The sequence below is a fragment of the Oratosquilla oratoria genome, chromosome 40 (assembly GCF_046742065.1).
Source record: "Oratosquilla oratoria isolate Oo_2021 chromosome 40, ASM4674206v1, whole genome shotgun sequence".
Classification (NCBI taxonomy): Eukaryota; Metazoa; Arthropoda; class Malacostraca; order Stomatopoda; family Squillidae; genus Oratosquilla; species Oratosquilla oratoria.
This window is the reverse complement of record NC_134816.1, coordinates 30973767-30986266: the sequence shown is the minus strand read 5'-3', so window position 1 is coordinate 30986266 and position 12500 is coordinate 30973767.

Here is a 12500-nt window from a genome sequence, read left to right as displayed (position 1 = left end):
GAAATACCTAATCTACACAAGAACATAAGAATGAAGGAGACTGCAGGAGACCATAAGGCCTACAATAGGCAGTTCCATGTCCATTACCACCTTTTCTATCTTGTCGCCAGGTGATTTTATTCAAAAATGGATCTGGATAGAATAGTTTTAAACCTCTGGTTAAATGTTTATGAGTAGAGGAAGAACACGCAAATAGAACAAGACTTCCTCTTGTTCTATTTGTGTTCTTTCCTTCTACCTCTCTTGCGATCTGTCAGGATGTCTACACAAATAGATTTGTAATATACATTCTACCTGCCGTCAGGTGATTTTATTCAGCTAAGGGTGTTAGATCTCCAGGATCTTCTTCGTCACAAAGAATAGACAAAGCGCTCACCCCATGAGACGATTAGCTACGACCAAAGCAAAAGTAGGTTTGAATCTTCCCTCCCCGTTATTAATCGGCTTGATTCTTCACGAAATTATTTATCCATTTTCTCAGTATTTGTTAGACTCACACTAAAACAGATCAAACCCTTTCTATTATCATAATAACTTTTGTGGGTAAATATAATTACGAAATGTGTATGTTGGTGGCGTAATCTCAAGCGTGCTGGTCTCGCATCCACTTGTGAATTCGAATCCCGCACTCCTGTCTGATTCCCAGCAGTGACTGTTTACCTGCGCCGAAAGTCCTTTAAGCGCACAAGAGGGCAAATGTGACGACTTCGGCCGCAGTTACGCGCCTCCTGGTGTAGGTTCCTCACATTCATACTCGTAATTACGAAAACATTACTCTGATCTTAATAATGTAATTTTGTTTTTGTTTTTTAAGTTTCTTAGAAAGTAATTTTCTTGAAGAAGAAAGTTTCGGGGAGAGTCTTGACCTTCCATAAAGACCCAAAGACCTTAATCGAAAAAAAGGAGAAAGTCGAGGTACTGAGGTCTTGCGTTACCCTCGCCAAAGACTTAGGGTAATTGGGCCAAATGCCGCCACAAAAGTGTATCCAAAATCACTTACAAAGGATGACTAAGACTTTGAAAGGCACGAGAGAGGACAATGAGTCATTTACCGAACCTTTGTTGGTGATCTTATAGGAAATAGTCGAGTAACAGCTGTTTCAATATGTTCCTAAATAAAGAATACAGTTCCGACGTTCATCCCGCTGGCAAGGAAATAACTTAATCTTCCTCGATAAACTCCTTTCATAACGGGTGACTTAAGGTTAGTTTAGTCATTCCCCGTGGTTTCGTTTCAATAGAGACTCAAGATTGAAAACCATCTTAGATGAAGAGTAAATTTTGTTTATACTTTAACATCACGAGTAGAAAAGTTTTGGTACCACATTGGCCCTTCTTCATTCCCGAATCGCTTTCCCTTCTTCCATTGAACATCAAACTAGCTCCTCAATTTTGTTCCCAACTGGTCTCAGCACTCCTCGAAACATCACGAGTAGAAAAGTTTTGGTACCACGTTGGCCCTTCTTCATTCCCGAATCGCTTTTCCTTCTTCCAATGAACATCAAACTAGCTCCTCATTGCTGCTCCCAACTGATCTCAGAACTTGAAAATCTGATCTGATATCCCGTCAGTCCTTAGGGATTTTCTGACATCTAAGTTCTCCAGCTTTTACAGACTCTCTTTAATTCAAATTTTATATAATCTAACATCTTGTTCTTAGTTGGTCTTGGCTTTTCTTAAGAATCTAATCTGAGATCTCGTCTGTCTTTGGGATGTTCTAACATCTCAGTTCTCCAATAGTTTATCAACTTTTTGTAATTCAAATTTCATATTTTCTAACACACTTCTATTCTAGTCACTCCCTTCCCCATCCAAATACTTTTTCTTTAGTGAATACTGAATATAACCTTTTATATATTCTGTCCGTTCGCGATTTTTCGTTTTCGCGAATCTTTACATCGACTTATGCTCGGTGGTCCCATGTTCGGGCCTCTCTTTGCTTTTTACATATCTGTAAATCTTGTCTTACATTTACAATATTTGTGTGTGTGTGTGTGTGTGTGTGTGTGTGTGTGTGTGTGTGTGTGTGTGTGTGTGTGTGTGTGTGTGTGTGTGTGTGTGTGTGTGTGTGTGTGTGTGTTTCTGTATTCTTGTCCCTGTACACATAAATGCAATCGTTTAAAGACAATCTTTTATTTCAATATCATGCTTTTTTTATCTATGGCCTTGTTTCTTTCAGAATACTTGTTTCCTATCATTCGTATGATCATATTCTATTAACGAGACAGTTTTGTTTCAGTAAATTTATTTGATAACCAACTTGTATTGCAAAATTCATTTATCAAAGTTTGAACAAAACAAGACAGTTAAGTAAATGTCCTCGGAAAAATAGTTGCTCCCCTTGTGGGCAACATCTCCTGACTTCCCCACCGTAGCACGTGTTGTTCGTATCTCCTCTAAATTCTTGTTTTTATTGCCCTAAATCATCACTGATATACCAGAAAGTTTTCGCTCACCTCTCACACCGACCGTGCACGTCCAAACGTAAACGATACACTACGAAAAGCGGTACGAAACGAAACGAAACGAGAATTCCTGGTGGTTCTCGCAGGACACCTGTTCTTCGGGCACCACTGATTAGCAATAAGGGCTAAGGTGTTAATAATTACTGGGCAACTTTAGGCCTTACGATTTTGCGACACAAGAGCCATTCGTTTAACTTTTTTTTTTTTTTTTTTTTAATGAGGATTGCGTCAGGTCAATTGTATCGTTCAGTCCAGCCAGTAGCCATCACAAGAGTTTTGATTAAGGAGCAGAACTTTATGGCTCCTTAGTATGGAGCTGAAGCTTACCATAAAATAGACGAAGAACTCAATACCATCCAAGACGCCAACACAAAAAATAATTTCCATGAGCAACAAGCGCACGTGTGTGTATGTATGTGTATGCGTGTATGTGTGTATGTGTGTGTGTGTGTGTGTGTGTGTGTGTGTGTGTGTGTGTGTGTGTGTGTGTGTGTGTGTGTGTGTGTGTGTGTGTGTGTGTGTGTGTGTGTCTGTGTGTATGCATTTTTATCTGACGTATGTCTTTTATGCCTCAAGCCGTCTTGCAAAAGAAGAACGCAGCCATCAACAGACTCGAGCTTTGAGCAAGATGGCGGGCGATCCTTCCTGCTCTTCAAGAACAACAACAACAATAACAGGGATCTTTATGGAGTCCAACAGCTTGGAGACAGACTCTTCGCCTTCTCGTCCGGGGTCATCCTGGTACCCGGACACCAGACGCTTAGCAGATTCGACGTGGCCAGATTTCTTCTTCCAACCGGGATTTCCAAAGACGAGGTAGCATCTGTCTGTCTGTCACCCTCTCAGACCTTGAGTGTCTGGAAGACAAGGGTCTGTTTGTCACCTGCTCGGACCAGGGGTGTCTTTTATGTCCAATAAAGATAATTTTGTAAAAAAAAAAAAAAGGAAAAAAAAAAAAACGCGCTCGCACACACACATATACACAAGAATGAAAAAAATATTTTCTGAAGGACTTAGTGATACGATTCGTTTGTTCCTGGTATAACATTTTCCCTTTTCCGGAAGAAAGCCGCACAGCGTTAAGCCTTGTTGATACGGGGCTAGTTTAGTAGCCGCTAGTGCTAGTGACTTGTAAACTACTCCTCTAGTTGCCCAATGTCAACGGAAATTTAGCAAACTTGCCTCCAAGCTTTCCTGGTGTCAACACTTACTTGCCGTGTAAGTTAACTTACAGCTAGCACCAAGCCTCGTTGACATGGGGCTAGTTTAGTAGCCGCTAGTGCTAGTGACTTATAAACTACTCCTCTAGTTGCCCAATGTTAACGGAAAGTTAGCAAACTTGCCTCCAAACTTTCCTAGTGTCAACACTTACTTGCTGTGTAAGTTAACTTACAGCTAGCACAAAGCCTCGATGACATGGGGCTAGTTTAGTAGCCGCTAGTGCTAGTGACTTATAAACTACCCCTCTACTTGTCCAATGTGAACGTAAGTTTAGCAAACTTGCCTCCAAACTTTCCTAGTGTCAACACTTACTTGCTGTGTAAGTTAACTTGAAAGCCATGGATCATTGAAACCTTGACACTACCATCCATGCAACCAGCCCCTTCCCTGATCCTTTGCTGAATCAAATCCAGATGCTTGACTGGAGTGAGAGGCTGCAGATAAACCAACACGACCACAATGCGCCCGTTAACTCGTTAACCCATTAAACTCCGATGACAAGATGTCTTGTCATTTGGTCAAATAAAACAAAAAATCATAAAACACCAAAATGTTTGATCAAACACCAGAAAAATATGACGTCAGTCCTCGCTTCGCTCGCAGCGAAGCGAGGACTGACGTCATATTTTTCTGGTGTTTGATCAAACATTTTGGTGTTTTATGATTTTTTGTTTTATTTGACCAAATGACAAGACATCTTGTCATCGGAGTTTAATGGGTTAAGATTCATTCCTCCAATGATTTCCCTTGTGTATAATGTAATACGATTTCACTAAGTCCAAATACAGAGAAACTCCTCTGCCCCGAGCGGGTGACCGCGATGCACCAAGGAGATCAATTAAAGAAAATTAAATAATTTTATGGATACAGATGACAGGTGCTATGGGACATGGAACTGCCTAGTGTAGGTCTTATGGTCACCTCCATTCTTATGCTCGTATATTCTTATGTATCTCAAAATATTTCCTTGTGAACAACCCGAGGCGTTTTTGTTCAATTTATACATTCGTGATCTATTCGTTCCAAAAGCTTTTATTCAGTTTGCTGGGGACCCCTGGATGAAACAGAGTCTTGAAGACCGGGACCCCGTTTTGGCTTCGGAGGTCGCAAATCTCCTTCGTCACTTTAAAGCTTCTATTGGATAAGACAACAGCCCGGCATTTGCTGGAACAGGAATCCATAAGGCACGTCAGTAACTTGAAAAGGTTAACAGAAGGTCAACCTGTCGGTTGATCCCGAGTATCGATTCACAGAAAAAAAAGAAAAAAAAAAAAAAAGGGGGGGGGGTACTGCTGTTAGGAATGGAGGAGCCCGGGGGGGGGGGGGTGCTGGAGTGAGATGTGGAGGTCTGGAGGTCTGGAATGGAGTGAGGTCCTCCATAAATTACAGGAATCGGATAAGGTTAAGGTTTTGCCACTAAGAGCAATTACCAGACATCTGACCGCGGATAAAGAACCGCGGAAGAAGAACCGCGGATGAAGAACCGCGCTAATCTCTTCATCATCTGACGGCACTTTTCCTTTGTATTTTGGCTGTCGCCAAGCGATTTAATTCATCTTCAGGAAACCCACCATTGCTAGTACATAAGAACATGAGAATGAAGGAGACTGTAGGAGACCATAAGACCTATACTAGGCAGTTCCATGTCCATAGTACATAGGAATATAAGAATGAAGGAGACTGCAGGAGACCATAAGGCCTATACTAGGCAGTTCCATGTCCATTATCACCTATCCCCCCATCCACAAAGTTATCTAATCTCTTAAAACAAACGAACGTTTTAGTGCCCACTACATAATTACTAAGTTTATTCCGTTAGTTAACCCTTTATTACTAAACCAGTTTTTGTCAATTTTCTTCTTAAATCTAAATCAGTTTACGCCGATCGTTTCAGTGCTCACTACATAGTTACTAAGTCTATTCCATTCGTTAACCACTTTATTAATAAACCAGTGTTTTTTTTATTTCCTTCTTAAATCTAAACAGGGTTACGGCCAATGCTCAATGAGCCCCTTCCGAACCTGTTGGTCCTCTTCCTCTTATTCATGATGTCATCGGTCTATTCTATTCATTCAGGAGTTCTTCGAGTCTTGAAGATAATCCTCAGGATAAATGAAATCCGATATGTAAGTAAATAAATAGACAAATAAAATGAACGAGTAAATAAGACATAAATAAAATAAATGCATAATATAAATAAGCTAATAAATGAGGGAAGAGATAGATTAATAAGTGAAAGAATGAATAGATAAAAAATGAAATAATTTATTAATAAACAAATAGGAAGATTTATAAATGCATGACACAGGTTTCCCAGTTTCGACACCTGCCCACGATTGGCCCCATAAGAGTTTCAGATGTGTTGACAAGAAAAGAACTCAAATTACTCTTACACTATGACGTATATCTTTACATATTATGTCTGCCCCAAAACGATTCCACTCAAAAAAAAAAAAAAAAAAAAAAAAAAAAAATTGTCAAAAGCCTAATCCCCCATTCACGTCACCTTTTCACAAAAACCTCAGCCTTAAAATGAATCCTTTCGCCAGTCACCAGGTGATTTTATTCGGCTTAGTAAGCCTCTCGTGGTCAAAGGGGGTTAACTGGGACGTCATCGATTAAGGCCAAGCATATTCTTCTTAATCTTCCAAGACGCGAGGTGAGATAAACATCAAATAATACCCTTAACCCTTCAGACTAAGGGTCGGCCCTCAGAAGAATAAAAACCACCAGAGATTAGCCAGAATAATAGCTGTAAAGCACACTACAGGGGCCAAGGATATAAGCGGGATAGATTTTTCATCCATTAATAGGCATCGCCATAGTTTAAGGATTTTTCTTTTTCTTTTCTTAATCTGGATTGTGATACATATTGCTTTCGTTCCAAGGAAATGCGGCCCATTCAGTCACTGAGCCTTCCACCTCCTGAAAAAAAAAACACTGGGCTTTGTTGTTATTAGTGTTGTTATTGATCCTCTTGCCCTGTCTAGGGCACTAACTACATAGATTTTATGCAGTTTCCTTAAAAGTGGCAGTTGCCGACAAGATTGACGAGATATACACCTTGTGAGGACGGAGCCTTTATTTGTACGACGTTTCGCTTATTACAGCTTTTTCAAGTACTTGAAAAAGCAGTAATAAGCGAAACGTCATACAAATAAAGGCTCCGTCCTCACATGGTGTTTATCTCGTCAATTTTATGCAGTGCCATCCCTATGGACCAGAGTCACTCTCTATTCTTTTATGATTTGAGGCTAGCCTCTACTTAATAAATAAAGATGTCCTTATCAGTTTGAGCAATTGTACATATTCACTCCACTGGTGGCTTGATCGGAAGCGTACTGGTCTCGCATTTACTAAGCTGTGGGTTCGAATCCCGCACTCCTCTCCAATTTTCAGCAGAGACTGGTTGTTTCATGCGCTAATAGTCCAAGCACATGGTGCAAACGTGACGGCCGCATCTACTCAGTGCTTTCTGGTGTTGGCTTTACACCAACACCTGACCCTCCGAGCAGTCATCTTCTCCTGACTGATGTCCAGAAAGCGGTTGCCTATCCAACGATAGATGAAACTCTGTCCGCTCTTAGTGAGGTTAACAAGTCGAAGTTGGACAAGGCGGCTGGCATCTGCAACGTCAGCGTGGAGTTCCGGAAACCCCATAGATGAGGTCATGGCCCGGAGATTGTATGCGGTGATGTCTGTCATTCACTGGCTCGGCACCATTCGCTCTCACTGGAAACAGGAGCTGGTCATGTTTATCTGGAAGGGAGAAAGGAGTCCAGCAGGACTGCAACAATCACCGCGGTATTACATTGCTAAGTGAACCTGGCAAAGTGCTTGTCCATCTGTTGTTTGCGAGTTGGTTCCCGTCTGCCGAGACTCATTTGGAATAGGAAGGGTGACTGCATGGGTGTTTGCTCAGGTAAACCGCGGGGGGAACATAGTCGACGTGTGACTGAAGCGACTCGCCCCGAGGCATATGCTCCCTACGGAAGATGATACTGTCGTTATGCATTCCACAACTGTCAGCAGACAGAGACACAGACAGACAGACAGAGGAAGGGACAGGCTGCACGGGTACCAGTTGTAGCTGTGCACCCAACATCTGTTGGCAGTCTTCTCTTCCTTCCTCACGTGGGAGGACAAGTATGGCTATAATCTATACCCGCCGACGGGTTCTGCGCGAGAGCCGTCTGTTGCGATACGCACAGCTTCTGCCTCTCTGCGCAGAAAACGCTCCACGCCAACTGTCACTCCTCTTGTCTATGTACAGCTGCACAGAAAACTATCGTTAGTAAATCACGCTAATCATTTTGACACAAAACAACGAAACTATTTGAGACAAGTTGAAGTCTCCATCGGAAATAAGATTATCATGTCATAGTGAATCCATATGAACTCCGGAACTATTATTCGATTCATATTCATTCAGAAGGAATTCGAACAATTCGAACCCCAGAAATACCAACCCTTCGGTATCATAAGGTTATGTTCATTAGCGAATGTTTCGACACCCCTACTAACGATAGTTTTCTGTGTAGCTGTACATTGGGAGACAAAAGTGGTGTCGCCTCTCCCGAACTTAACTAGTCAAATAGGATCTTCGTTGTGAACTGAATGAAATACCTGTCCTCTATATATTTTTTTGCATTTTGGTAAGGATATAAATCATATTTGCAAATTTAAATCCAAGAGATATATTTTTTTTCTATTCCATTCTGTAATCATCCTCTTTATGATCCTTTTGGAATAAGATGGTCTGGAATTGAAAAACTCAGGATCGTCATTAAAAAAAAGAAAAAATAGAAATAGATAAATAGATAAAACAATTGAGGCTCATTTGCTAATTCATAATTTTGAAACGGCTATTGTTTGTTATTTCCTTCTTATGCGGCCTTTAGCCAGTGAGAAGCGACTCTTCTCTTTAGGAAGAATGATTATTATTGTTTCGGAGTAAATAACCAAACGAAAATAAAAAGAGCCATATCAATGCAAATCTTTGATATTCTGTTACCAGACACTACCAAACAATTTTTATAGTAGGGCCCCTTGTCGAGTTTTACGTCTTTTAGTATGTGTGCATGTAAGTACGCATGTATATATGTGTGTATGTGCGCATGTATGTACACATTATATACATATATATATATATATATATATATATATATATATATATACGTATGTGTGTGTGTGTGTGTGTGTGTGTGTGTGTGTGTGTGTGTGTGTGTGTGTGTGTGTGTGTGTGTGTGTGTGTGTGTGTGTGTGTGTGTGCGTATGTGTGTGTGTGTGTGTGTGTGTGTGTGTGTGTGTGTGTGTGTGTGTGTGTGTGTGTGTGTGTGTGTGTGTGTGTGTGTGTGTGTGTGTGTGTGTGTGTGTGTGTGTGTGTGTGTGTGTGTGTGTGTGTGTGTGTGTGTGTGTGTGGTTATATACTGTACACAGTCGATTTTTTTTTAAATAGTAAGTACTTAGCGTTTTCATATTCCCTTTTCCACATGCCAATTTTTGCATAGTACATGTAACACAGTATACACATACACGCACAGTACCGTTCTTCAGCTAGGTTGACGGTTTCCGCCTCGTTACTGTGCCCCGTGGCGCTGCGTTATCATGCCTATCATGGAACGAAAGTGTTATTACGCTAAGTGGTAATTGCAAAACAATTACCCCCCTAACCCCCCGCTTGCATACCGTGACGCAGAACACACATCGTGTCGTATAGCATGAACCACTCGCCGATCTTGTTTGTCAGATAAAAAAGTCGATGGAAACCAGTTTCTACCTTTCCCCTCCCGGTCACTCCCGGCCACTCCCGGCCACTCCCGGCCCCCCGGTCACTCCCGGCCCCCCCGGTCACTCCTTGCGTACCGAATGTCATTTTCTCCTCTCGCTTCAGGAGCTCCCTCAAGTGAATCTTTTCAACTGGGAAGCTTCATGGCGTTTCCATACAGTACAATACAAACCATGAACCACCACACAAAAAATGAAAAGGTTTTGAAAAGTGTTGTGGGTAACAGATGCTAACATGTGTATAAAAATTACCCCAATTTACTTGAATGCCTCCAATGATGGTGTCGCATAACAGATGAATGTATGCACACACACACACACACACACACACACACACACACACACACACACACACACACACACACACACACACACACACAATATATATATATATATATATATATATATATATAAATATATATATATATATATATATATATATATATTTACATATACTATACTACTATACTCTATTGGCTATCAGGACAGCAGACCCATCACCACTTTAACTATGTAACTATGAGTCTTCAGACTGGCCAGTCTTCAACTGTTTCTCTCCAGTCTTGCAGGTCGGGATGAATTCGTACTGCGTCATTCGCCATCAAAGAGTGTGAGAAAGAGCAGCAAGTTCGTAAGATCGCATTCCAGGTTTGACATGAAAGTAGATGGAAACAACAACACGTGCTCATGATCTACGAAAGAATGAAACCTTCTTTGCAGATGAAAGTAGGTTACTGGAAGCTGTTGAAAATGAAGATTTACTCAAGAAATACCAAGGATTACAAAAGAACTATATGTTCCAAAAGAATAGAGATCATTTGGCTCATAGTTTTTATTTTCGAAGATGAGAATGGAAGTTGCAGTATTAAAAAAAATGGTGATTGTTTTGATGCCGCCGGGCAATTTTATTCATAATAAAATGCAGATTTAAATTCTACGCACATCGAGGATTTGAAAATTATTTAATACACAAATGCTTACCAATCCCCCCTTTTCCCTATATCAATTCAAATCATTCATGTATTTATTAAATTATCTATTTATTAATCCATTCACTTATTCATTTATCTAATTTATCTACTTATTTATTCATTTAACTATCCACCTACTTATTGTGGGCTGAAGGTAGGTGAAGGAGGGAGGAGGATGACGTAAGGTGGAGGAGGATAAAGGGTTGCAGTACGGGAGGGTAAAGGGAGGGGGGCAGGAAGGAGTGGAGGCGAGTGGAGGGGAGTGGAGGAGGGTGGAGGAAATTTGAGGAAGTTGAAAAAATGGGTGGAGGTGAGGGATGAGGGAGGGTGGAGGATGGTGGAGGATGAGGAGGTTGAAGAAGAAGACCTGGAACAAACAAAATGGCGATGCAGGAGCCTGGAAAATGGCGCCTGGAGATCTTGGACGAGGCTGAGTTCCAGATCGGGGCTGGATATCATCTGGTCAGACCAGAACAGTGATGAAGAATTTCATTGGAAGAAGGAAGAGAGTTTGAACAGTTTTAGTATAGGGGTCGTTTCTCAAGTATGTTTGACACAAGAAAGAAGAAAAAGAAGAAAAAAGAGGGGAAAGAAAAAAGAGGGGGAGGAGGAAGAGGAGGAACAGAAGACGAAGAAGAAAAAGAAAAGAAAAAAGAAAAGGAAAGAAAAGAAGGAAAGAAAAGAAAAAGAAAAGAAAAAAGATAAAGAAAAAGAAAAGAAAAAGAAAATGAAAAGAAAAAGAAAAAAGAAAGAAAAAGAAAATAAGGTGAAGGAAAAAAGAAAAGAAAAGAAAAAAGAAAAGAAAAGAAGGAAAGAAGAAAAAGAAAAGAGAAAAAATGAAAAAAAAATAAGATGAAGAAAAAGAAAGGGGAAAGAAAAAATGAAAAAGAAAATAAGAAAAAGATAAGAAAGAAAAAGAAGAGAAAAAGAAAAATAAAAATAAAAGGAAAAAAGAAAAAGAAAAAGAAAAGAAGGGAAAAGAAGAGAAGAGAAAAGGAAAAGAAGAAAAAAAGAAAGAAAAAGAAAAGAAAAATAAAAGAAAAAGAAGAGAAGAAAGGAGGAAAAGAAGAGGAAGAAAGAAGAGGAAACAGAGGAAGAAGAGGAAGAAGAAAGAAAAGAAAATGAAAGTGTTGTATTTTAGGTATTTTTTTCTGAGAGAAACGCCTCATAGAAAAAGAAACAGATAAAAGATAAAGCAAATAAATGAAATAAGTAAGATAGATAAAATAAATAAAACAGGGAAGATAAGTAAAATAAAGAAAACAAATAAAATAAATAAAAAATAAATAAATAAATAAATAAAATAAATAAATTTTATAAGTAAAGTAATACGTATTGCATATAGACGTTTCCCTCTCTGGGACAGACGCCGATGGTCAAAATAATCCATTCTTTTCAAGAATCCATCCATATTTATAAATAGATAAATAATAAATAAATAAATAAATAAATAAATAGATAAATAAAAATGAATAAATAAATGAATAAATGAATGAATAAATAAATTAATAAAATTCTTGCCACAAAACATCTAATCATGCCACCTTACTAACATGGTATAGATAACCAGCCTAAGAGGTTGAAAACGTAAAATTAATCGCAAGTCTAATCAAACGAAAGTGAAATTAAAATCTAACTTCAGACACCTCCTTGGCTAACACAAACACTTTTCATTTCGGTGTCAGACTATGCGGCCGCGCCGGATGCGGCCAGATGATGGGCAAGGTTAATTAGCTTAATAAAATCACCTGCCAACAGCCAGAGCTTGACATAACGACCATCATGTTCCCCTCGTTACTCTCATAATCTTTCGAGTCTAATGACTCAAAATAGGGAGACTTTGCTGTACAGTAGGTGACAAGAAGCCGCAACGGCTGCGCCGCGCCGGATAATGTGACACCGGACTTAAAGTGTAAATTTAGCTCTCCCACCACCCTGGCCATCCAAAGTGCGGGAAACTCGCCACGTTTGGTTCATTTGAAAAAAAAAAAAAAAATAATAATAATAATAATAATAATAATAATAATAATAAATAAATGAAAATAAATGAATAAAT